Source organism: Mus pahari, chromosome 3, assembly GCF_900095145.1.
Source record: "Mus pahari chromosome 3, PAHARI_EIJ_v1.1, whole genome shotgun sequence".
NCBI lineage: Eukaryota > Metazoa > Chordata > Mammalia > Rodentia > Muridae > Mus > Mus pahari.
In genome coordinates, this window is record NC_034592.1 from 143,169,254 (window position 1) to 143,195,367 (window position 26,114).

A 26,114-nucleotide genomic window follows, 5' to 3' on the forward strand; every position below is an offset into this window, starting at 1 on the left:
GGTATAAAAACATATTGTATTATTCAGCAACTGTAAGTACAAGGAAGGGGCTGCCTTTTTAAAGCAGATGTGAAAAATACATCAACAGCCAGGCAAGGGAAAGACAGATAAGAAACAGTCTCCCATGGGTCTGTCCCATAAGAAAGTTTTTCAGACCCTGAGGCTGCTGGAAAGCCTCCACCAGAAGTCCCTCATCCACTTTAGGAAGTTTAAAGTTGTAACTGTGGAAAACAATCCTATTATCTAAAAGATGAGTGACTAAACAGAACAGTGAGTGCCATGAGCTGGGCAACAGGGATAAGCCATGAGCTCACATCTCACCTACCTCTCTGTCAGTACAACGGGAGTAACACAAGAGGCAATCAAAGGATGTTGGAAAGATAGAGGAAGGAAGGCAAATGGTTAACAACCTAGGAACAACATGCAGCTGGGCATGTTATGATACCCCCTCCATCACACAACAGAAAAAGGTAGCAGGCTCAAAGTTACCCAACCCCCAACCTAGCAAGAGAGGGCAGCCGAATAGGAGCCCTATGGACAATACCAGGCCAGCTGCCAACACCAACTAGCAGAATACCTCATGTCCAGTTGAAAATAAATCAGGTTAGGGAAATACCCCCACTTCCTCTACAGAGTGCCCAGAAGTCACCATCATCCCAGTGAGACTTCCTCTCCTTACACACGGGCACCAGCACCATGGCCTGGGGAAACTTACTATTTAATATTCTATCTATAAGGCCCAATGAGATATGAGATCCTCCAGCAGTACCATAGGAACTAAGCAAACCAAAGAGTTTGGAATCTACTGGGACTGCAAAACATGGTGACTCAACAGCAAATTAAGACACAGATTCTCCCAGTGTTATAGAAACACTGTTCACAACAGTGAAAATTACTGGTCATAACCAGAACCAGGAAAATCACAACCTGAATGAGAAAACAGTCAACTGATGCCAAAGCAGCCATCAGAAAAACATTTCAGCAAGCAATTACAAGGTCCCTCCTCTTCCTAACAAGATCTCCCATAAGTTTTCTGACCTTCATATATATATATACCATGGAATGTAGAGCTCTCCTTGTAAATAAGCTTAGTATTTAAAAACCCATGAACAAACACTGACTTCTATTTCATGACATCCATATAAGTACTTAGGGGAGGGATACATCAAAAACACAATGGGGGACAGAGTCCATTGGGTGATGGCCTCTAATTTTAAGAAGACAACCATGGCATCCAGTGCCCAGAGAAAAAGGATGAGCACTAAGCCTGAACTTACTGAAGAACAGAAACAGGAAATCTGAGAAGCTTTTGATCTCTTGGATGCTGATGGAACTGGAACTATAGACATCAAAGAACTGAAGGTGGCAATGAGGGCCCTGGGCTTTGAGCCCAAGAAAGAAGAAATCAAGAAAATGATAAGTGAAATTGATAAAGAAGGAATAGGAAAAATGAACTTCAGTGACTTTTTGACAGTGATGACTCAGAAAATGTCTGAGAAAGAGACTAAAAAAGAAATCCTGAAAGCTTTCAAGTTGTTCGATGATGATGAGACTGGGAAAATATCATTCAAGAATATTGACCACGTGGCCAAGGAGCTGGGTGAGAACCTGACAGATGAGGAACTGCAGGAAATGATTGATGAAGCTGATTGAGATGGAGATGGTGAGGTCAATGAGCAAGGGTTCCTGCGCATCATGAAGAGACCAGCCTCTATTAAGATCAGTGTTTCTTTTTCTACTGAAAGCACATGTGACTAGATTGGCATTTTGTGAAATATGGCTTTTGAAAGCCTCCCTCCCCCAACCTCTGGGGTAACTTTAGCCATGACCTTGAATCTATTTTTGACCTTTGGAAGTGTTCTTTGATATTAAGTTCTTTGTACGTTTACCTGCTGACTAAAACAACAGGGCAGAACAAGAGCACATAGAGTGGGGGAAAGGGTCTGAAAGTGTGACTGTGGCCACTCCACCTTCCATTACTTCACCTTGCTCGTGCATATCCACACAACTGAAAACATTCAGTGGCTTCTTAGTTGTCCATGTATCCATGTCACCATAAGCAGCGGTTGTTCTTAAAGTGGTTTTGGTTTTCATTTGACACCACAGTACAGTTTTCTCTTTTACAAAACCCAATGAGTGCTTGCTGTGGCATTTGGATGTGTGTTAATGTATTTGTTTTGTCTTTAAAAAATAAAACCTTTCTTAATTAAAAAACAAAACAAAACAAAAACAAAACAGAGCCAGGTGTGGTGGTGCACACACCTTTAATCCCAGCACTTGGGAGGCAGAGGCAGGCAGATTTCTGAGTTTGAGGCCAGCCTGGTCTACAGAGTGAGTTCCAGGACAGCCAGGGCAATACAGAGAAACCCTGTCTCGAAAAAACAAAAACAAAAACAAAAAACACAAAACCACACACAATGGGTAAACGGTTGGAAAACAGGAGTAGGAAGTACATGAAGAGAAATATTAATGGGTGAGACAGAGGTAGATGTATAGTTTCTCACCATATATTTTTAATTCTTTACAGTAACTTTGAAAGTTTTAATACTAAAATGTTACAGAAGAAAGCAATCACAAAATGGGGAGAGAGGGAGGGACCTAGGAGGGAGAGTGAATGGATGCGGGGAGTGGGGATGGGGGAGAGGGGAACTTGATCTGGTATTGGGTGAAGGAAAAGGACTGAAGCCCTGAGGGCCAGCAGAAAGAATGGAAACAGGCAACCTGGGGAAATAGGAGGTTGGGGGTACCCTCCAGAATGCACCAGAGACCTGGGAGGTGAGAGACTCTCAGGACTCAAAGAAAAGGATCTTAGATGAAATGTCTGACAGTAGGGAGAAGGAACTTATAGAGTCTACCTCCAGCAGGAAGACAGGACATCAAGTGAGGGATGGGGTTGCCATCCCACAGTCACAACTCAGACACATAATTGTTCCTGTCTAAAAGAATTACAGGGATGGAAATGGAGAGGAGCCTGAGGAAAAGAAGGTCCAGTGACAGGCTCAAAGTGGGATCCAGCTCAAGGGCAGGTCCCAAGGCCTGACACTATTACTGAGGCTATGGAGCACTCACAAAAAGGGACCTATCATGACTGCCCTCCAAAAGACCCAACAAGCAGCTGAAAGAGTCAGATGCAGATATTTGCACCCAACCAATGGATAGAAGCAGCTGACCCCTGTTGTTGATTTAGGGAAGGCTGATAGAAGCTGGGGAAGACAATCCTGTAGGAGGACCAGCAGTCTCAATTAATCTGGACCCACAAGATCTCTCAAACACTGGACCACCAGCATACACCAGACAGCATACACCAGCAGATATAAGGCCCCCAACACACATACAGTAGAGGACATCTGGGTCTGTGTTCATTCAGAGATGATGCATCTAACCCTCAAGAAACTGGAGGCCCTAGGGAATTTAGAGATCAGGTGGGGTTGGGGGTGGGTTCATCCACAAGGCCACAGGTGGGTAGGGAGGAGGTATGGGATGTGGAACAGTCAGAGGGTAGATGGGGGGGGGGGATAAAATATGGAGTGTAAAAAATAAATTATTTTTTAAAAGAAAAGACTATACTTAAAAAAAAAAAGGAAGACACTCAGTATACCTTTCCCTCTTTGTACTGGCTAGCTTTGTGTCAACTTGACACAGCTGGAGTTATCACAGAGAAAGGAGCCTCAGTTGGGGAAATGCCTCCATGAGATCCAGCTGTAAGGCATTTTCTCAATTAGTGATCAAGGGGGGAGGGCCCCTTATGGGTGGTGCCATCTCTGGGCTGGTAGTCTTGGTTCTATAAGAGAGCAGGCTGAGCAAGCCATGGGAGGCAAGCCAGTAAAGAACATCCCTCCATGGCCTCTGCATCAGCTCCTGCTTTCTGACCTGNTTGAGTTCCAGTCCTGCATCCTTGGGTGATCTACAGCAGTATGGAAATGTAAGCGGAATAAACCCTTTCCTCCCCAACTTGCTTCTTGGTCATGATGTTTGTGCAGGAATAGAAACCCTGACTAAGACAAATTGGTACCAGCATAGTGGGGTATTCCTGTGACCCTGACTAAGACACTCTTCTTACACCCTTTTCCTATAGTTTTCATTCATTCCTCATTCATCTGTTAAATCTTACTAGGCCACACTGGAATGTTGCCTAGCACAAGGTGTTCAACTCCAATCCCTCTGAACTTCAGTTTCCTCACCTACAGAACAACTTTGTAGCCCTCATGAGCTTTGTGTGAGGATGGGTGAAGTAATGTATAACACAACCTGATGTCTGCTACATAAGTAACAGTCCATACACACTGTTGTGGTTTGGTCTGCTGCTACATATTGTGATATGAAAAACTACCCTTCCCAAGGTCTGGTTGCCCCAGGGATGAGGAAATTTTCATGTACACCAAGTGATGCTATGTTACCTTGTTTCTTAATTTTATACTCTTGGTAGAANAAAGATGCCTACAGTCTATAGCTTGGCAGAAGAGAAGTAGGCAGGCTTGGGGTCTGAGGCAGAACAGGACTACACACACAGGGAAGAGAGAAAGAAGGTGGTGAGAAGAGAAGAAGCCATGGGGTAAACAATTCTGAGAACTGGCTATGAAGCTGGCCAGTCTGAGTGAACCAGACAGAATATGGCAAGTCATATCTTGGGGTTATTGGCAGAACAGTAGACATAATAGCATAGCAGATAGGTACCTGTCCAGCTCTAGTGCTGGTTAAGGCTTATTATAAATATAAAAGTTTTATATCTTTTATCTGGAAACTGAATGATCAAAGGGGATAGAAACCTCCAATTGAGATTTAAAATTATTACAACAAAACACTAGCTTTTTGTTTGTCAATATATCACACAGTGTAAGGCATGGGCACTACCACAAACATTCCAAGTAGTGCTTAAAAGCTCTGTATACTGACTTTTTGCCTGGCTTACAATCCCAACTTCACTACTATTACCTTTGTAGCTTTGGGCAACATCTTTAATCTTTTTATGCTTCATTTCCTCATCACAGCATTGTTATGACAAGTAAAAATAAAGGTACAGTGTTCAGGTGATGGCTAGAATATTAAACACTGATATTAGTTTTCTGGGTACCAGATGACAGAAAGATGAAGACACAACTTAGGGAGCTGGTAATTCAGGATAGGAGATGATCATGCCAGTAGTTGTTATCATCACCTGTCAGCCTATGAAGTGTGTTTCAGGAAAGGCACTACACCGGGTTTGGAAAACTCAAGGGGAGAGAATGATGGGGTAAAGAAGGCCAGAGTCAGGCATGGTAGCACACACCTACAATCCTGGTGCTTAGGAGGCAGTGGCATGAGTTCAAAGCAAACCTAGGGTATAGTGAGTTTGAGGTTAATGATAGCTACATGGAACTAAATTTCAGAAACCCTAAGAGGGAGAAAAGAGTGAAATGTACCAAAGACCACTTCACAGGGAGGATGGTGACTGAAGAACCAGGATGTTCAGGATGACACAGCATTGGCTGTTAAGAGACTAACAAGGCAGGGAGGGCTGTAAGATCCACTGCTGAGAAGAGGAGTGGGTCAAAGCTCAGCTGATGAATATAGACTTTGCCCTGAAAAAGTAACTAGAAAGAACAAACACATTCATTCAAACATGTTACTGGACTGCAAATTATGTCAACCAATGATGGATCCTTGATATGTTTTCCTCCTGCTTCAGCTTCTAAGTTGTGGGGTGCTGATATTACAGGATGGGCCTTCATTGCCTAGCTTTGACTATAACCTTGATATAGAAAAACTAACCATTTATAACATCCATTGTTTTCCAACTCAAGTTCTGAGGATGTATCTCTACTAGATAAAAAGGTCAAAAGCCTCTGATACAGAAGGGCCTTGGAAGAGGCTGTCAGCGCTCTGGAATCCCGTGAGATGGTACTACTCTAGTTGGTTCACTGCTTTGAGGTTTCAGCTTGGAATCTGACCCAGGAGATTAAATTCAGGAAGAGAGAAATGTCCACACAGCAACAGAAAAAGTTGGCTCCCTCTGGATGCTGCCAGTTGGCCACACTGCCTTAGTAAACACATTTGCTAGGCCTTAGTAAACACATTTTGGATTGTCATATGCACTGAGCAAACCCACAAAGCCTTAGCAAAATATCTTCAACATCGTAGCCTGAGGGGAGCAGTCAGGACAAGGGCTGGTTTTAAGATCAAAGGGACAAAATGCTGGCTCAAAATTACATAAATCAAACTATATGTGAAAATATCTTTTTCACACTGCTCAAGGAAGTTAAAACACTAGATGATTTTAGTATTAAATAAAAGGCACACGTTTATAGACATCAGAGTGATTAACGAAGGCACTTCTGAGTTAGACACCTGAGCTGGCTAATACAAATTAGGAGGAACAGTTTTCTTGCCTGTGAGCACCATGAGGGCAGGACTATGATGAGCATGCTCTGTACTATCAGGACCTAACACAGTGTTCACAAAACATCAACCTAACAAAGCATGTCTATCTCAGCTTTGTGACGTTCAAGATCTAATTTCTTCTTTTAGTTCAGTAAGAGATTAGTCAATTCACAACTGGGTAGGGAAGAACTAGCTAAACACCAACTCAACTCCAGAGACAAAGTAGACCCTGATTGAGACTTTCTTAGAGACTCACTGGTATGTTACTCACCCAGAGCCTCTGGCAAACAGAATTCCAAGTTAGGATGATGCCCCCAGAAACAAATTCAAAGCTCCTTAAGATGTTTAACTTGCATATCTAGCATGCCCAGCTTCACCGAATCCAGACTGCCCTGGGCCTGACTTCTCTCTTCCCACAGATGTTCTTACGTAGCCCTCCCCTCCAAATCCAGGACTCCATGCATACTCCCAGTCTGCTTTCCCATTAGACCATGATCTAAATATGATATAAACCCCTGACCTTTTCAGATTTTTCTATATATAGTGATCTAGTTTGGCTGTTTCCCAATGACCAAGGAGGGACTGCATATGCTTCCAGAAAACATGGTTTTGGGATATGCACCAGTTTTCAAATAATCTTAATATCAGCAGCAAACACAATATTTGGAGAATTCTAGGGATCTAAAGATCTTGGGACCCATAATTTTATGTAAGTGTGGTTTGGAATTTTTCCCCATTTAAATACAATTATGTATGTATGTATGTGTGTATGTATGTATGTATGTATGTATGTATCTATCTATCTATCTATCTATCTATCTATCTATCTATATTTTGGAGATAGGGTTTCTCTATGTTATAGAGCTCTGGCAGTCCTAGACTCACTTCGTAGACCAGGCTAGCCTCAAACTCATAGATATCCCCCTGCCTCTGCCTCATAAGTGCTGGGATTAGAGGCATGCACCACCACACCTGAAGTACAGTGTCTTATAATGACTAAGTTCATGATCACTTTGACCTATAAAATGTTCAGAGATACTTCCCATGGTTTTTCATTACTATAACCTTAAAAAGAGTCTAGAAAATTAGATGTATTAGAAAATGAGCCTAGACACAAGACCATGGGAAGTTACTGGTAGCATCTACCCAGTCGCTCATAAGGATTCAATCCTAAACTTTGTCTTTTTTTTTTTTTTTTAAAGGCCAGTTTCTATCAAGGATTAAACGGTTCTTATAACCTCATAATAGATTTTCACTTAAAAGATAAAGAAGACAAAGATATAGAAATTTATAAGGAATCTTGTACAGGATTTAAAAAACCTTCTTTAGCCAGGCAGTGGTGGCACATGCCTTTAATCCCAGCACTTGGGAGGCAGAAGCAGGCAGATTTCTGAGTTTGAGGCCAGCCTGGTCTACAGAGTGAGTTCCAGGACAGCCAGGGCTACACAGAGAAACCCTGTCTGGAAAAACCAACAAAACAAAACAAAACAAAACAAAACAAAACCTCCTTTAATAACATTTTAGACTTTTTGAAAAGTTACATAGTTTACTTTCTATACATTCCTGATATAGCTTCACCAATGTTAACATCTTACATAACATAGTATATTTACCAGAACTCGAACACTAATATTGGCATAATACACTAAACTAAAACCATATTCAAATGATATCAGCTTTTCCTGTTAATATTCTTTTTTTTGTCCCAGACTCCTTCCCAGAATCCTAAGATATTTAGTTATTTCTCTTTAGTCTCCTGAAGTATCTAACAATTCCATTTATTTTCTAGTTGTTCATATTCTTGATGCTATAAACTTATTTATCAGTTATTTTTTGGCTATTTCCTTGATTTGGGTGTACTACTTGTTTTCTTACTATTATACTATTATAATTAACATTTTGGGCAAAATCCACAGCAATGATATTAGATTTGTCTTACTGTTTATCATGGGATGGATTATTTGACATATTACTGATATAAAATTGGTCACTTGGTCAAACTAATTTCTACTCTATACATTGGCTAACTTTTACTTATATGTTGAGGTAGGTGTTTTGAGATTATAAAAATGCTGCTAGAGGTCTTTACAGGACTATTTCTCCCTCACTGACAAACTTGTTCACTCTCCTTAACACGAAGTTATAGGCTAACAATATGGCTCAGTGAATAAAAGCACTCTCAACACACACTTGACAAATCCACAAACAAGCAGGAGGAGAGAACCAACTCCACAAAGTTGTCCTCTGTTCTTCACATATACACTGTCACAAATGCACGGACACAGGTGCTGTGTACGTATACACCATACACACACACAAACACACACACCCATAATTTTTTTTTAAATTGAGCCCCTAGTGATTCATTGATATGATTTCTCCTCACTACTTCCATCATGCAAGCAGAACTTTTGTTACTACTTTATAACAATTTGTATATCACTTCAGGTAGTTTTGAGACAGGGTCTATGTTGCCTGACTGACCTAGAATTCACAGAGATCTGAGGCATTTGCTACCATGCCCAGATTATATATATATATATATATATATATATATATATATATATATATATATATTATTTTATTTATATATATTTAAATATTTACTTACTTGTGAAGGAGGATAGCACATGCTAAAGTACACATGTACATGCCAGAGGGCAAGTAGTGGGAGTTGGTTCTTTTTTTATAAGAAAAAGAAAACCTTGTGGCACTGTCATAACCCTCCTTCAGAGACTAGCACATTGGAGTCAGAGACCATGGGCTATCTAAGTTCCCCATGGACTTCAGGCAGATTATTCCCTTTGTCAGCCCACAGCTTTTCCTTCTTGGCTGTGGATAGAGATAGTGAGGTTTGTGAGTCTGATCTAGGAAAATGTCACTATATATAGTATACAACATATTTTGCATACAATAATAGGAGTTCAAAGTCTTGAAACTCATATATTTATTATCTTTAAACCATAATTTCATGTTTAGTAATCTTTCCTATATAATACTTGTACATCTAAACATGTAAGAAAATGTTTTATATGATGTTAGCAAAACAAAACATCAGAAATAGGATAAACATCTACTAAGGGGACCAACTAGATAAATTATGATCATACTATGCTATAGAATATTCTACAGACAGTAAAACAGACACATGTGCATGTACACAGAGAGATGCTATACTATTGGACACATGATATACTAGTAAATGAAAATTAGAGTTTCAAGACTGTGGGATTGCATTTTTGGTAAGATGAAGGTAGGGGTGGAAACAGAAATAGGAAAAAGAAGGGAGACAGAATAAATAAGAAAAATGAATGAGAAAGGTAAGAAAATTATTTGTATCAAAATACATAGAGAAGGGCCGGTGAGATGGCTCAGCGAGTAAGAGCACCCGGCTGCTCTTCAGAAGGTCCTGAGTTCAAATCCCAGCAACCACATGGTGGCTCATAACCATCTGTAACAAGATCTGACGCCCCCTTCTGGAGTGTCTGAAGACAGCTACAGTGTACTTACATAAATAAATAAATCTTAAAAAAATACATAGAGAAAATCTATAGAGTTTCATAATAAATCCAACATTAATGAAGAATTATCAGATTAATTTTGTTGTCTGGCTAGTCTGTAACTATTCTATTATTTCAATTTCTTTTACGAAGGCACATTAGTTATTTTAAAAAACAAAGTAAAAATAAAGAACTTTGTCAAAGACGATTCTAAATCCATATAGGCTTAAGATTTTCTCAATGACAAAAACAATTAAATGACAAAAGAACAACCAAATGGATAGGGATTGACCCAGAGCAGAATGATACATGGTACAAAAACAAAACTTTAATGAGAAAAACTGAATGAGTCTTCCAATGGATACAAACTGATCATTTGCTAATATTCATTACTAATGAAAATACTAAGACCAATGGAAGGCATCAAAGGAGAGTAACATCACATAGGCAAGAGGGGGAATATACTTCACTTCTAAGATAAACCTAAAGGGGGAGAGTAATGTAGAGGAATCTTAATCCAGCAACATGGCTGCTCTGGCAAGGGAATCACATCCAAAAACCTTCTAGCTTGTATGATCCAGCTGGAATGACATACCTTTAATCCCTCTGACTGGAATGCATACATGCCCTTAGTACACACCTTTAGTACCAAAAAATGGAGGTAAAGTTAGTTTGTAGAAGGAAGCAGCCATGTTTGAAAGTGACATTTGAGGGGCAAAGTGATGAGTCAGAGAAATATTTGACAGAATGAACCAGAGATAGGATACACCCAATTCTCATGAGAACAGACAGGAAAGTTCAGTTGAGTTTCAGCAATGTAGTAGAGTTCACTTGAGTCCAGTTCAGTGTAGTTCAGCTGAATGCAGTTGAGTTCAGTTGCGTTCATTCATGCAGCTCTATTCAGTTCTATTCAGCTCATAAAGTAAGTGCAGTTCAGTTCATGGAATTAAGAGACAGCTTTTCCAAGCAGAGCAATTTAGTGAGAAGCCAAGAAAAGCCTGTTTGAATCAGTCAGCTAGGAGAGGAATTTTGAGCCAGAACAGCTGAGTTGAAGCAGCCAATGAACTAGAAAGAGTAAGCTTACTCAGTAGTAAGCCACCAAGACAACAATTACATCTAGTGAACAAAAGTTACTTTTATAGTGTAAGACTACTGTGACTGTGGTTGTTTGTATGAGAATGGCCCCCATAGACATATATTTGAATACTTGGTTCCCAGTTGGTAGAACTGTTTGGGAAGGATTAGGAGGTGTAGCCTTGTTGAAGATGTGTCCCTGGGTATGGACTTTAAGGTTTGAAAAGGCATTCCCATGTGATTTCTGCCTTCTGTTTGTGGGTTTAAGATGTGAACTCTCTCAGCTGTTCCTACTACCATGTCTTTGATCCACCATCATGAACTTTAACCCTCTGAACCACAAGCCCAAATAAACACTTTCTTTTCTGGGCTGTGTTGGTTGCGTGTTCTTTAATAGCAATAAAAAGTAAGGCAACAGAAGCTGAGAAGGAGGGCGATCGTGTAGGAGGACCAGCAGTCTCAATTAACCTGGACCCCCGAGATCTCTCAAACACTGGACCACCAACCAGGCAGCATACACCAGCTGATATGAGACCCCCCAACATATATACAGCAACAGACTGCCGGGTCTGAGTTCAGTCAGAGAAGATGCACCTAACCCTCAAGAGACTGGGGGCCCCTGGGAGTTTAGAGGTCTGGTTGTGTGGGGGTAAGGGATAGGGACATCATCATGGAGATAGGGGATGGGGAGGAGCTATGGGGTGTGGAACAGTCAGAGGGTGGACGGGGGTGGGGAGATAAAAGCTGGAGTGTAAAAAAAAGTAAGGCAACAACCATTTTGAATAGTTTTAAAATTCTGACTAATAAATAAGACTAAAATAAGATCAATATACACATTGTATGGGTAGTTAAAATAGTATTAATTGCTTTTCTTGTCATTGTGAGACAATAGGTGACAAAAGGAACTTTAGTTCATTTATTTTGGCTTGGAGTTGGAGAAGATATAATTCATGGTAGGGAAACATGGCAGCAGGAGCAAGAAGTGGTTTTGTGTTCATAGTCAAGAAGTGGAGAGAGATAAACACTGGTGGTAAGCTCACTTAGTCTTTCCCTTGACCCTTTTATTCATTGTAGATCCCCATTCCAAAGGATAGTGCTACTCACATTCAGGGTGGGTCTTCCCTCTCCAGTTAATCGGAAATAACCTCACAGACACACCCATACCCACACAGGTGTGTTTCTTAGGTGCTTCCAAACCTAGTCAAGTTGACAGTGAAGATTAATCATCTCTAAAGTGTTACTTGTAGATGAAAAAGCTCAAAGAGAACCTTTTGTTTTGTTTTGTTTTGTTTTAATTTGGAAGAGCTACCCAGGAGGATGGAAATAATTTTATGGTTTGTTAAGGAAGATCAATTGAACACTGAGATAGGGAAAGTGAGGTCATATAGTGGATATCTGCAGTGGATATCTCCAGATGCTACATTTGGCCAAAACTAAAACTGTTCCCTGCTGAATTCAGGGTAGTATAAGAGAACACTATCTGATTGCCTATTTTTCATCATCAAGTAAAGGAACCAACAGTCTATGAATTACTGCTTGTTTGTATGGGTCAGATGACAATCAGAAAGAGATCATCTCTCCCACTATTTCTCCCCTTAGAATGCTAAGTTAATAGTGGTGTAGCACCTGACACACTTGATGTCATTCTTTCTGAACATTTTACATGTAGTATGTCTTTTAACCCCTAACACAACCTCTGGCAGTCAATACTATTATTGTCTCAAAGTTTACAGATGAGCAAACTGAGACACTCAGGAAATAATAACTTGCCTTTAGGTCATAGCCAAGATTTCAACCCAGGCATCTTGCTTTAGAGTTTGGCTTTTAGCACCACTGCCTCCTGTTGTTAGAGAACTGTTTCCTAGAGGAAAGTCATAACCTGTGAATTAGAGTTCTGGAGAAAAGTGAGCTGAGCAAGATTAAAATGGCAGAAGGAAACAACTTCCAGAGTAGAAAGAACTGAGAGAAGAAACAGAAGAAGCCCCCAGGGTCTCATGAATAAATAGCAATCAAAAGAGTTACCACAGAGTGTCTGCAGTCTAGAAACATCTAGAAGCATAATGTAGAAAGAAAGTAGAACAAAGCAAAATAACTTTCCAGTAAACAAGTTAAACAAGCAGATGGCACAAAGGGGATCAAGGCCCTTATTTTTATAATATCTAAAGTCTAAAGACAAGTTAAGCACTACAGGCCTCAAAGGTTTAAAAACTTGAGCAAATCAGAACAACTCATATGTGAAACAAGCTGTCATATGTGAACAATTAACCATGAAGCCACAGCCCCAAAACTAGGTTTCCTTCTTGTTTCTATGACACAGAACTGCTTCCCTGGTCCTCACTGAATCCAGGACAGGCTGGCTTGGGTGCGCTATAGAACCTGAGCATATAGGCAAAGCTTTTAGTTTTTTGAGAACCCAAAGATTTAATGTGCACTTATCCTACTCATCTCTGAGTATGTGCCCTGCTAACTATTGCCCCTTGTAGGCAATCATCTTGTCTACACTACTTCTTTGCTTCTAGCAGAAAAGCACAGACTTGGCATTAGGTCCTGGCTTGCAACCCCACTGCTTCCTAGCTTGCCTTGGAGCCTTAGTTTCCTGGCTCACAAGGCAGAGTAATAATTTCCATGCACAGGGCTGTTGAGGAGATCAAGAAAGCCATTTGAGGAGACTTAGCCACTGCATGCTAGACATTAAAATGCTCATTATGTTTTGATTTCCTGTACATAGAGTTTGGCCTTTCCCAAGAGCCTGTTTTATTTTCTGCCTACATGTTCTACATGGAAGGGCTTATACTCATTGTTTGGAAGTTGCATTCTCCTCATTGCAAATGAGTAAAGCACCTTATCTCCAGCCTTGACTGGCCCATATTAGCATCTAGGTGTTTCTAAAATAACATCAAGTTCTAAAATAGATTCTCTTTTGCCTATCTCCAAATTAGTTTCTGTCCTCCCCTCATACCCTCAATCCCAGTTGATCGACAGTTCTATCATTACTTTCTATAAGACTAATAAACAAAAATCCTTTGGTGACATCCTTTAATCCACACTATACATACCAGTGTTTGTAGATTCTGCTTCAAACTTATATTCTCCATCCCCACTGTGGGCTCTTATGCCAATAGCCCTCACCTTTCATCTGGAGGCAGCTACAGTTGCTTAGTTGCCTTTCCTTCCTGCTGTCAGCTTCACAGAGGCTCCTTTCTAAGAATGAACTCAGCACAGTTTCCCTCCCATAAGACTTGTGTAGTACAGCCTATAGGATGCAGACTTAAACTTGCTGGCTAGGTAACCCTCAGCTTACAGAATGTCTTTACCCACAAACAAAACAATTTGCCATTGTTATATTTGTATCACATGCCACCACCTCAACCAGCTTGGTGATCTTGAAGGCAGGGACAGTGCTACACTTACCTCTGTATATCCTGCCTGCACTCACTGTCTTCACTCACTGCCTATCAATTGGGTTATTAACTAAATGGATCAGAAATAACAAATAAATAGAAGAACCAACTAAAGCTCAGAAGAACTGATACATTTTAGAGACAATATATATATAGGATATGAAGGAAAAGAAAAAATAATTGGTAGACAAGAGAAAATACAGGTAAGGATTAGGAAGAGAAATGCCAAGAAAGAGAGAAACTGAGTTTCTGAATATGGATGTATTCCTGCTCCTGTTCTGATGAATGTAAATAAATAAAGATTCTTTTTAGCACTTGTAGAATTCAAAAGATTGTTCACTTTAAAACTTATTTCAAGGCCAAAAGAAAACAAATATTCTTTGAAAAGGAACTAATATTAAAATAAACAAATTCAGAAAACAGAAGAAAATGCAATAGCAACCCTAAAAACAGAAAGCATAAATTTCTACTTCAGACACAAAATCTCCAAAAAAAAAAAAAAAGGTTAAAACAAAGGTGAAAACCAACAATAATCTGTTTGTAAGAGAAAGAGAAAAAGCTCTAAAATATTAGTGAGCCTAGGAAAAGTTCTAAAGTTACTACACACAAAATAATTGTTACAGATTATCTAGAGACGAGAGAATGGAGAGGTTGCTCAACAGTTAAGAGTGCTGTGTGGTGTGCTTACTGTTCCTGCAGAAGACTCAAGTTTGGTTCTCAGCACCCGTTATAGGCAGCTCACAGCTCCAGCTCCAAGGAGATCAAGATCCAACACCCTCTTCTGGCCTCCTTGGGTACCCACACATATGTGCACTCATGCTTTAACATTTATAGTCTCTCCCCCCCTCCCCTAATAAAAATAAATCTTAAAAAAGAAATAGAACCAACTTTAATCCCAGAACTCAGGAGAAAGAGGCAGGCAGATGTTTGAGTTCAAAGACAACCTGATAAACAAGAAAGAAAGAAAGAAAGAAAGAAAGAAAGAAAGAAAGAAAGAAAGAAAGAAAGAAAGAAAGAAAGAAAGAAAGAAAGAAAGAAAGAAAGAAAGAAAGAGAAAGGAGGGAGGGAGGGAGGAGAAAGAGAACGAACGAAAGAAAGACAACAAGCATCTCTTTTAATATTACAAAAAAGCCAAAAATTATACAACTAAAGAAGCAAACAAAAGAATTTCAAGGAACTTCAAAAGGAAATGAATTGCATTTTGTTTTGCTTTTTGTTTTTGAGACATAGTATTATTTATGTAGTGAAGGCTAATCTTAGATTGGAAATAATCCTTTCCTCTAAGAGTGCTGATTATTACAGGCACATGTTATCATGCCAGACACCACTTTGAAAGGATTCACTGGGAGCTACAGGACTGCTGCCCCAGAAAGAAACTGGCTAAGGAACAGCTTACTTTACAAAAACCTTTTATATTAAAAAAACTATTTTTTGTAACTGGGCATGGTGATACACACCTTAAATCCCAGCCCTTGGAAGGCAGAGGCAGGTGGGTCTCTGACTTTGAGGCCAGCCTAGTCTACCAAGGGAGTTCCAGGACAGCCAGGGCTTTTCAGAGAAATCCTATCTTGAAAAAACAAATGATGATTTTCTTTTATTTTTTTAGGTTTTGTTTCAAAGCCAGCTTTGGTGGCACATCTGTAATTTTAATACTCCTTAGAAGCTAAGGTAGGAGAATTATAGATTCAAGAGCAGCATGAGCTTTAAAGCAAAACTCTGACTCAAAGAAACAACCCAAGAAAGTTTTTATTATTGTTATTATTATTTTGTTTTTTTCAAGACAGGGTTTTTAATTTATTTTTATTTTTTAATTTTTACACTCCATCGCTTCTCGGCCATTTGGCTAAGATCAAGTGTAATTTTTACACTCCATATTTTATTTCACCCCCATCCACCTTCGACTGTTGCATATCCACTATCTCCTCCCCACCCCCGTCTCCACATGGATGAATCCACTCCCCACCCCACCTGACCTCTAAATTCCCTGGGGCCTCCAGTCTCTTGAGGGTTAGGTGCATCATCTCTGAATGAACACAGACCCAGATGTTCTCTACGTATATGTGCTGGGGGCCTCATATTATCTGGTGTATGCTGTCTGTTTGGTGGTCCAGTGTTTGAGAGATCTCGTGGGTCCAGATTAACTGAGATTGCTGGTCCTCCTACAGGATCACCCTTCTCCTCAGCTTCTTTCAGCCTTCCCTAATTCAACAACAGGGGTCAGCTGCTTCTATCCATTGGTTGGGTGCAAATATCTGCATCTGACTCTTTCAGCTGCTTGTTGGGTCTTTTGGAGGGCAGTCATCATAGGTCCCTTTTAGTGAGTGCTCCAATTACATTCATAGCAGCCTTATTTGTGATAGCCAGAAGCTGTAAGTAACCTTGATGTCCCAGGACAGAAGAATGGATACAGAAAAAGTGGTTCATTTACACAATAGAATACTACTCGGCTATTAAGAATGAAGGCATCCTGAGTTTTACAGGCAAATGAATGGAACTAGAAAATATCATCCTGAGTGAGGTAACTCAGACCCAAAAAGACGTGCATGATATATACTCACTAATAAGTAGATATTACCCCCCCCCCAAAAAAAAACAGTACAGAATACCCAAGATACGGTCCACAGAACTCAAAAAACTAAAGTGCCCAAGTGAGGATGCCTCTGTCCCACTTGGGAGAGAGAAGAAGGCAATCACAAGTAGGGAGGGAGGGAGGGACCTGGGAGAGAAGTAGGAGGGAGAGGGGAACCTGATCTGGTATTGGATGAGGGAAAAGGACTGAAGCCCTGAGGGCCAGCAAAAAGAACAGCAGAAAGAATGGAAACAGGCAACTTGGGGAAATAGGAGGTTAGGGGTACCCTCCAGAATGCACCAGAGACCTGGGAGGTGAGAGACTTTCAGGACTCAAAGAAAAGGATCTTAGATGAAATGCCTGACAGTAGGGAGAGGGAACTTATAGAGTCCACCTCCAGCAGGAAGACAGGACATCAAGTGAGGGATGGGGTTGCCATCTCATAATCACATCTCTGATCCATAATTGTTCCTGTCTGAAAGAATTACAGGGATGGAAATGGAGAGGAGCCTGAGGAAAAGAAGGTCCAATGACAGGCCCAAAGTGGAATCCAGCTCAAGGGGAGGTCCCAAGGCCTGACACTATTACTCAGGGTTTCTTTATTTAAAAAAATGTTTTACTTATTTACCTTCCAGCTGCAGTCACCCTCCCAGTCCCTGCTTTCACAGGTCCTCACCCCTTTCCCCTTTCCCCTTGCCTCTGAAAGGGTGTTCTCCCTCTGCTCCCCACCCCGCCAGAATCCCCCTTCCCTGGGGCCTCAAGAGACAAGTGTAACCCTGGCTGTCTTGGATGTTACTCTGAAGACCAGGCTGGCCTCAAACTCAGAGATCTGCCTGCTTCTACCTGCCAAGTGCTGGGATTAAAAATGTGAACCACATGGGTTGGAGAGATAGCTCAGTGGTTAAGAACACTGACTGCTCTTCTGGAGGTACTGAGTTCAAATCTCATCAACCACATGGTGGCTCACAACTATCTGTAATGAGATGGGTGCTCTCTTCTGGTGTATCTGAAGACAACAACAGTGTACTTACATATAATATATATATACATATATACATATATACATATGTATATATATATACATATATACATATGTATATATATATATATATATATATATATATATATATATAAATAAAATGTGATCCACTGCCCAATGAACGTTCAATATTTCAACTAGGAATATTTGTGAATAAACTAAAAGTGATAGTACTGGCAAATGTAAGTACAATTTAAAAGGTACCCATAAACTTGGGGAAATAGCACACAAAAGAAACAAAAGTTTAGAGAGAGATAATTTCCATGCATTGTTAAGTGTAGATTAGAACCAACTAGTGTGTAAGTGTGTATACTGGCATTTGGAGATGCAAACTAAAGCTACATGAGACTTGTAACCATGATACCATCACCACTACCACCACGCTACTATGAAAAAAAGAATGTGTAACAGTAATAAAAACTAAAAATGGCTATCACACCTCAGGCATTACAGACTTTGTACTGGATACAGCAAGAATTTTGTTAAAATACAGACATACTTCTTGTCCTTGGGACAAACATTCTTTTTACTTGATCATCTTCTCCAAGGTCCCCTTCACTTTCTGCAGTCCTGTGGCATCTTTAAGGAGTCGTTTGCTGCCTCTGCGGCTCAATTCAGTCCTGTAAAAGAAGCATAATTCCATCACCTCACAAGAAAAGAAAGCACATTTCTAGGAAGTCCACTTATCTACTTCCTTAATCTTTCCTAATTCATTCTCAGAGCCCTGGACAAATACCAGGTGCACAGAGCCAAGTGAGGTCATTAAAATGCACATGATTGACAGCAACTCAAGTGCTGCTGGATCACTGATATGAGCTCTGACCACTTAAAACTGAGACTGGAAACTGGGCGTGGTGGTACACGCCTTTAATCCCAGCACTTGGGAGGCAGAGGCAGGTGGATTTCTAAGTTCGAGGCCAGCCTGGTCTACAAAGTAAGTTCCAGGACAGGCAGGACCCTGTCTCAAAACAAACAAACAAAACAAACAAACAGGACAGCCAGGGCTATATAGAGAAACCCTATCTCTATCTTGAAAAACCAACCCCCCCCCCAAAAAAAAACCCAAAAAACAAATAAACCCTGAGACTGGAGCATACCAACACAGGTCAGTGAGCTCAGCCACCAAATCAAGATGATTCATTAATATCTCTTCATCCCCCACTCTAGTTAAGCTTCAGGAAGTCTCACAGCAATAATTAGCTGATAAACATGTGGCCTTCAGCTTCCATGATGTATAACCTAAAGATGTGGTATTTTTTTTTCTTCCTTTGAAGCCCCAGGCACATTCTCATTCTGTCTCTCTCTATATATATATATATTTTTTTTTCATTCATTCTTCAGTTCTAGGCCAAGCAACAACTATCTTTTTCTCCTCTCTGATCCTTGCATCCACTTCATTCCATTTTGCTCATGGGCAATGTTAGGCATATGGCAATTTATAGTGAAGTAATAAAACAAAGTCTTTTAAATCAAAACCACCAAAGATGCTTTATGAGGTCTTAAAATTACTGAGAAAGGACTTAAAAAACACAGTGCTCTTGAGTTCTATATTCCCTTACCAAAGCATTCTTCTTGGTTAAAATGCCAATTAGCAAAATGCACCCCAAGTGAGTATGCTAGTAAGGAGGACTTGAAGTTTCAGATCTTCACACCTTGCTACATTACAAGGGCATCAGGGTTGTGAATGTCTATGAATACAAACAGTTTGGCCCTCACAAACAAACCAAAGTGGCTACAATTTATTACCAGCATTCTTTTATCCTTAACATGCACCTATGCCTTTCCTACTGCTTCTACTCTGTACTAGGAGCTTCAGCTACATTATTAGCACATATAATCCTTACCATGATCTTAGTATGTAAATTCTATCGTTCTAATACCCAGATGATGACACAGAGAAATTCAGTAAATTATTTAGCCATGCCATGTGTACTGTGATGCTTTACACAGGCAAGCAATTTTAATTTTAATTTTCCAGTACATTGAAGACTCATCACTATTTCACTTTTGTTTCCATGGGTTTTTCCTAATCTACAATTTATTAAAAACCTAATTCATAATTCTCCAACTTTTTATTTTAGAAAATTATCTTATGAACAGAAGAAGAAAATCTGGAGTCTAGAGAGATGGCTCAGTAATTAAGAGCACTGCCAACTCTTGCAGAAGCCCTGGGTTCAGTTCCCAGTACGAACAGGACAGCTTACAGCTATCTGTAGGTGCAGTTCTAAGGGATCTTCTCCTGTGGGTAACAGGCACACATGTGATACACAGACATACATGCAGGAAAACAAAACACTCACACATATAAAATAAAAATAAGTATTTTTTTCTGAAAAGGAAGAATATCTGATGTTGTGAAAATCGGAAACAATAATTATCATAAACAATTACATTCACTCAACTCTGTGATTTATTCTTTTTATTTTTAGCTATTTTGTTGTTTACCAAATCACCTCTAACTTTGAAGTCACAAAATAAGTAAGACATTTCTTTACTCTCCTGTTTAGCTGGCAGGAACACAATGCTAACAATGCTAACAGCTTGATTCACTACATACCATTTGAATATTGTTTGTTTCATAGCTCCAGACTCTTTAGCCTGGATGGTGTATTTTGTCATAAGAAGCATCAGTTATACAAGGCAACTAACATATACATATCTTTTCAAGACAAGGACCCATAAAATAAAGCAGTGGCTATGGGCTAGAATCCACTGGCTTCATTTATGAAGAAAAGCTTCATGACTGACACACACCTATCTCTGTGTGAGCAGTTCTTCTCACCCTCAGCTCCACTGACAGAATGCATCCTTCAAAACACACAAAGCAGGTGGACAATGAAGGAATCAATGTGTTTAAGTTTTGCACAAAGTGTGCTTGATTGAACTGAAAAATATAATTTCTTATTCTCAACACCAATTCTCCTGGTAACAAGAAGCATTCACAGTGGTTGCAGAGTAAAACAAACATTCCTACCTGTAGCACAGAAGAAGCCACACACACACCCCCAAATGCAACTGTATTGCTTTCTACACATTTTCATAAAATCAAATGTTGCTGAATTCCTAAACAAGACAAAGCTGGCTTAAACAGGCTAAATAAAGAAGCTAATCAATATCAGACCAGCCTACATTTTAAATTATTCATCTAAGGTAGACATTTTCCAAAATTAGTCAAATAAAAATGGTAAGTCAAAACTACATTCCTTAATTGTTATTATAGGAAGAAACCCACTTGGGACCATCTGTCTTTGAGAATAACCACCCACAGAGAGAAATGTCCCAATGGAGCAATGCTACAAAATTATGTGGATTCCAACAAGTCACAAGGTAACTATGACAGGAAACCCATAGATATTTGTGAGATCACAGAAAGCCTATGATGTAATCTTTAATAAGCAAAATCTACATAATGTAATACTCACCATGGACATGAATAGACAATTCAGTGGCATTTAGACTATTCACAACACTGAGCAACAATTACCTCTACCCATTCACAAAATACTTTCAGCAATTAAAAATAAAACCTTGTACTCATAAGCAGTTATTTCTAGTGCCCACCCCTAACCCCTAGAAATCACCAATTTGATTTATGTTATTTTAGAGTTATTACTTCTTTTATTTGTGTTGTTCTGAAACTCACTATATATAGCCAGACTAGTCTCAAACTCTCAGACAACCCTCTGCCTCATTCTCCCAAATGCTGGGATTACAAGGTATGAGCCACAATGCTTAACTTAATTGGAATAATGATATCAACAGAGTCATGTAACATGACCCTCCATGTTTGCTTCTTTCAGTTAACACTGTAATTCATCTAAATTGTATTATGTATAACCATTTCATTTCTTTTTGTCATGAAAAACCCACCTGTATGTATCACAATTCTTCACTGATTTATGTATTGATGAATACCAGGTTGTTTCTATCTTTTGGCCATTGTTAATAGCATTGCTGTTAATAAAAATATAAACATTAAATATGTGAAAACATATTTCCAATTACTGGGTGAAATTTCTTTGTCACACGAAAATTCTGCATTCAACTTTTTAGTGCATTACTGAACTGTTGTCAACAGAAGATATACTATTTTACATTCTTACCAGCAAAGTACATGGTGGGGACTCTTCACATCCTCATCAATACTTATAACTTTATTAATTTCTGTTTTGCTTTGCTTTCAAGGATATAGCCATCCTGTGGATATGAAATGGCACATCATTGTAGTTTGATCTGTATTTTCTTAATAACTAATGGTGCTGAGTATCTTTTCACATGCATACACATTTGTATATATTCTTTAGAAAAATGTACTCAAGTCCTTTACCCATATTTTGATTAGGTTGTTTAGTTGTTGAGTTCTAAGATGACAAATAGCAGGCTCTTATGAGATTTTCAATTTTCTGTAAGGCATTAATGCCTTTGGTCCATCAAAGTTTTAAATTTTGATGTGCTTCAATTTACCAAATTTATTTATTTACTGATTGGGTCCAAGATCAACAAGATTTACTCATGACCAGTAAGATGGGTCAGGAGGTAAGAGACCTTGCTACCTGAGTTCAAGCCTACAGCCAACAGTTCCTGAGTTCGAGCATACTGCCAACAGTGGAGAGAGAACAGAATGCTAACTGCCCTCTGACTTCTACAGTTGTGCCATGGCACACGAGTGCTTACTCTCAGTTACACTGACTGGTAATATCATAACATTTTTAAAGATTTCCTTTTTGGGTAGGAGACCTAGCTCAGCACTTAAGAGCATTTGTCGCTCTCCCAGAGGACCTGTGTTTGGTTCGCAGAACCTACATGGTGGCTCACAACCATTCATAACTCCAGTTCCAGGTGATCTGATCCCCTTTTCTGGCCTCCATGGGCACCAGACATGTGCATGTGATACATGTGTATATATGCAGGCAAAATGCTCATATACATAAAATAATTTTTTTTTTCGAGACAGGGTTTCTCTGTATAGCCCTGGCTGTCCTGGAACTCACTTTGTAGACCAGGCTGGCCTCGAACTCAGAAATCCGCCTGCCTCTGCCTCTGCCTCCCAAGTGCTGGGATTAAAGGCGTGCGCCACCACGCCCGGCCATAAAATAATTTTTAAAAGAGATTTGCCTGTATGTTTACTTAGGTATCATAGTTTTGCTCTCATAACTGGGTCTTTGATTCCTTTTGACTTTAGCATATGGTATGAATTTTGGGTATAACATCACTGTTTTACATGAAGATACTGATTTGTCTCTATACCATTTATTAAGAACATTATTCTTTCACTACTGAATGGTCTTAAAAGCCTTTTCAAAAATAATTGGCAACACTCAGAAGGTTTTTTTTTTCTGTATTCTCAATTTTATTCTATTTATCTATATGCATACTCTTATGCCAAAACCATGTTTGATTTTTACATCTTTTTAGTGAATTTTGAAATTCAGACATGCAAGTCTTCCGACTTCACTTTTCAAGATTGCCATGACTATCCAAGGACCTCTGACACTCTGTATGAGTGAATGGGATGTCAGACCAGCTTGCACCACTGGCACTTCAATGTTGAACTATTTCTCTGTCCCCAAAGAATTTTTTTTATTTATTTTCTTTAACTATCCAGAATAAAATTAATAAAAAGAAGATCATTTATTTATTTATTTATTTATTTATTTATTTATTTATTTTGGTTTTTCGAGACAGGGTTTCTCTGTGTAGCCCTGGCTGTCCTGGAACTCATTTTGTAGACCAGGCCGGCCTCAAACTCAGAAATCCGCCTGCCTCTGCGTCCCAAGTGTTGGGATTAAAGGCATGTGCCACCACCGCCCAGCGAAGATCATTTCTAAAACAAACTTTTATTTCTCTGACTAATATGAAGGGTAGTGTGTATTAGACTTTAAAAAAAGATTTACTTTATATTTGTGCAAAAATATGTCAATCTCTCTGTGTGTGTATGCACACATGCACATTGGATCTCCTGCAACTGGAGTTATAGGTTGTTGTGAGCTTCCTGATGTGGGTGCTAGGAATCAACTCAGGTCTTCTGCAACAGCACACAGCGCTCTTAACCTCTAAGTTCTCTCTTCAACCTAAAGGCTCTTTAAAAGGTATTTTCTTGAAAAATGTTGGCTGAGGTCTGTGAGAAAACAGTCATTTGATGATATAGATATTCCTTGGGCTAGACACAATCTGTTTCTTGTTTGCACATCAAAATTTATACTAAAAGAAATGTGGTAATAGGAAAAAAATAACTGCAGTGCTTTCTAAGACTAACAACTTCCAGGAAATTGTATGGTCCCCAAAAGTACAAGTCATTTGAGACTGGAAGATTGAGTCTATGAAGCAAGGGATGCTGTTACCTGTGTCTGCTGTCAATTTCTGCTCCAGAACCAGAAAGCCCTCCTGACATAGTAGGTAGAAAAGGGTTTCTGTTTGGTCCTTACTGCAGGGCAGCCACAGTCACCCTCCCTGTAACAGTGCTGTCAACAAGATAACTTCATTGCACCTTGCCCTGCTTCACACTCCTCTACTCTAGCTGCACTCAGTTCACCTGAACTTAAATGTCAAGACTCAGGAACTGGTGGAACATGAAGCTTTCTAGTTGGTGGTTGAACAGACGAGAAGATTTACTTTACTTATATTTATGCAAATATGTGTGTCTGTACATGTGTATGCACACATGGAGTTACAGGCTCTTGTGAACTGCCCAAACTCTACAAGAAACAAGCTTGGGGCAGAGGCGGTATACCCTGTCAGAGAGACGACCTCGGCTCCTCAAGCCCCAGTTCAGAATCTCTCATCTGAGATGCGCAATGCACCCAAGCACAGGACAATTCAATCACTTCACTTACTGTGAAGTGATTGTGATCTGTTTCATTTCCAGGATCCAAGAGGAGGCTTTTCATTATTTCACTTCTGCTGGAAAGGTAGACAAGGGCTGCATAGCAAGGGCTTGAAGCACTAGCACTCCTCAACCCAGAAAACTAAAGCAGAAGGGAGCCAGGTGCTCAGGGACACTTGCTGCAGGGCTGGCTAGGGACTAACTTCAGTATTGTGACAACTGCTGTGATTTGACTCAAGGCACTGGCTTCTCTATTGGATGGTAACTGGAATAACCTCTTAAAACTTAGCCCTTCCTTCCTTCTTCCTCCTTTGCTTTTTCTCTTTTCTTTTTTGTAAATGGAGTTTCTCACTGACTTGAAGGCTGCTATTTGGTGTTTAATAGCTGAATTGCTGATGTGGCCATCTGCAACTTCAGTTTTGTTCTCTGCTTTCTGTGGTGGTCCTTATTTTATGTGTCTGAAAACCAACCCTTTATTGCAAGACAAATGCCAGGTTTGCAAGCCTCACCAGGCAGGAAAAGGGAAGCAGATGGCATGCTGAGCTCTGTGAAACAGCTACAAACTGACAAGCCTCAATTTTAAAGTAGCCAGTACCTGAACACATGGTCAGTCAACATGAGAATGGACAGGCTGTGGTAAGTATGCAGTGGAACACTACTTAGCAATAAAAAATAATATTTACTTGATATATCAGATTGAACTCAAAATCTTATTAAACAAACGAATCTTAGAAAAGAAAATATATATAATTCTGGTATATAGAATTTTAGGGAAAACAAGTAATCTCTGATGGTAGAAAAATTACAAAAGAGATTATATCTGAATGACAATGAGAGAATAAAAGCTCTTTTCAAGTTGACAAGAACATTTTGTATGAGAGACCTTGGAATGCTGATTACCCTTCCCAAACTGCTCAGTTAAACTCTCCAGGTGGTAGTGGTGCACAGTTTTGATCCCAGCAGAGGCAGAGACAAGTGGATCTCGGTGCATTAGAGGCTAGTCTGGTATACAGAGTGAGTTCCAGGACAGCCAGACATACAGAAAAAAAAAAAAAAAACAGTTTGTTTCTTTTATATCTACATGTTTTATCTATGTAAATTACACCTCAATTATTAAAAAACTAAAAGTTCAAAGACCTTTTAAAAAATGACACAAAGGCAGTTGTGTATCATTACTATGTGGTAATGTTCTGAGGTAGAGGTAAGATGTTTGAAAACTGTGTATTCTTTCTTTTTTTTTTTTTTGGTTTTTTGAGACAGGGTTTCTCTGTATAACCCTGGCTGTCCTGGAACTCACTCTGTAGACAAGGCTGGCCTCAAACTCAGAAATCCACCTGCCTCTGCCTCCTGA

The 26,114-nt window shown here is 39.6% G+C and overlaps 1 protein-coding gene and 1 pseudogene across 5 annotated transcripts in view; one reads left to right on the plus strand and one right to left on the minus strand.

The window, feature by feature from the left end:
• Window positions 1-26,114, minus strand: part of Zhx3 (zinc fingers and homeoboxes 3) — a 113,936-nt gene that overhangs the window by 50,317 nt on the left and 37,505 nt on the right. For 3 of the 5 annotated variants that reach the window (XM_029536726.1, XM_029536725.1, XM_021193336.1), the window contains exon 2: window positions 18,440-18,560. The gene's annotated coding sequence lies outside the window, so the exon portion shown is untranslated. Of the gene's footprint in view, window positions 1-18,439; window positions 18,561-20,694; window positions 20,811-21,810; window positions 21,895-22,043; window positions 22,135-26,114 lie in introns of those variants that run through there. The other 2 variants (XM_029536724.1, XM_029536727.1) reach the window with 2 other exon arrangements.
• On the plus strand, window positions 1,194-1,758 carry LOC110318059 (annotated as a pseudogene).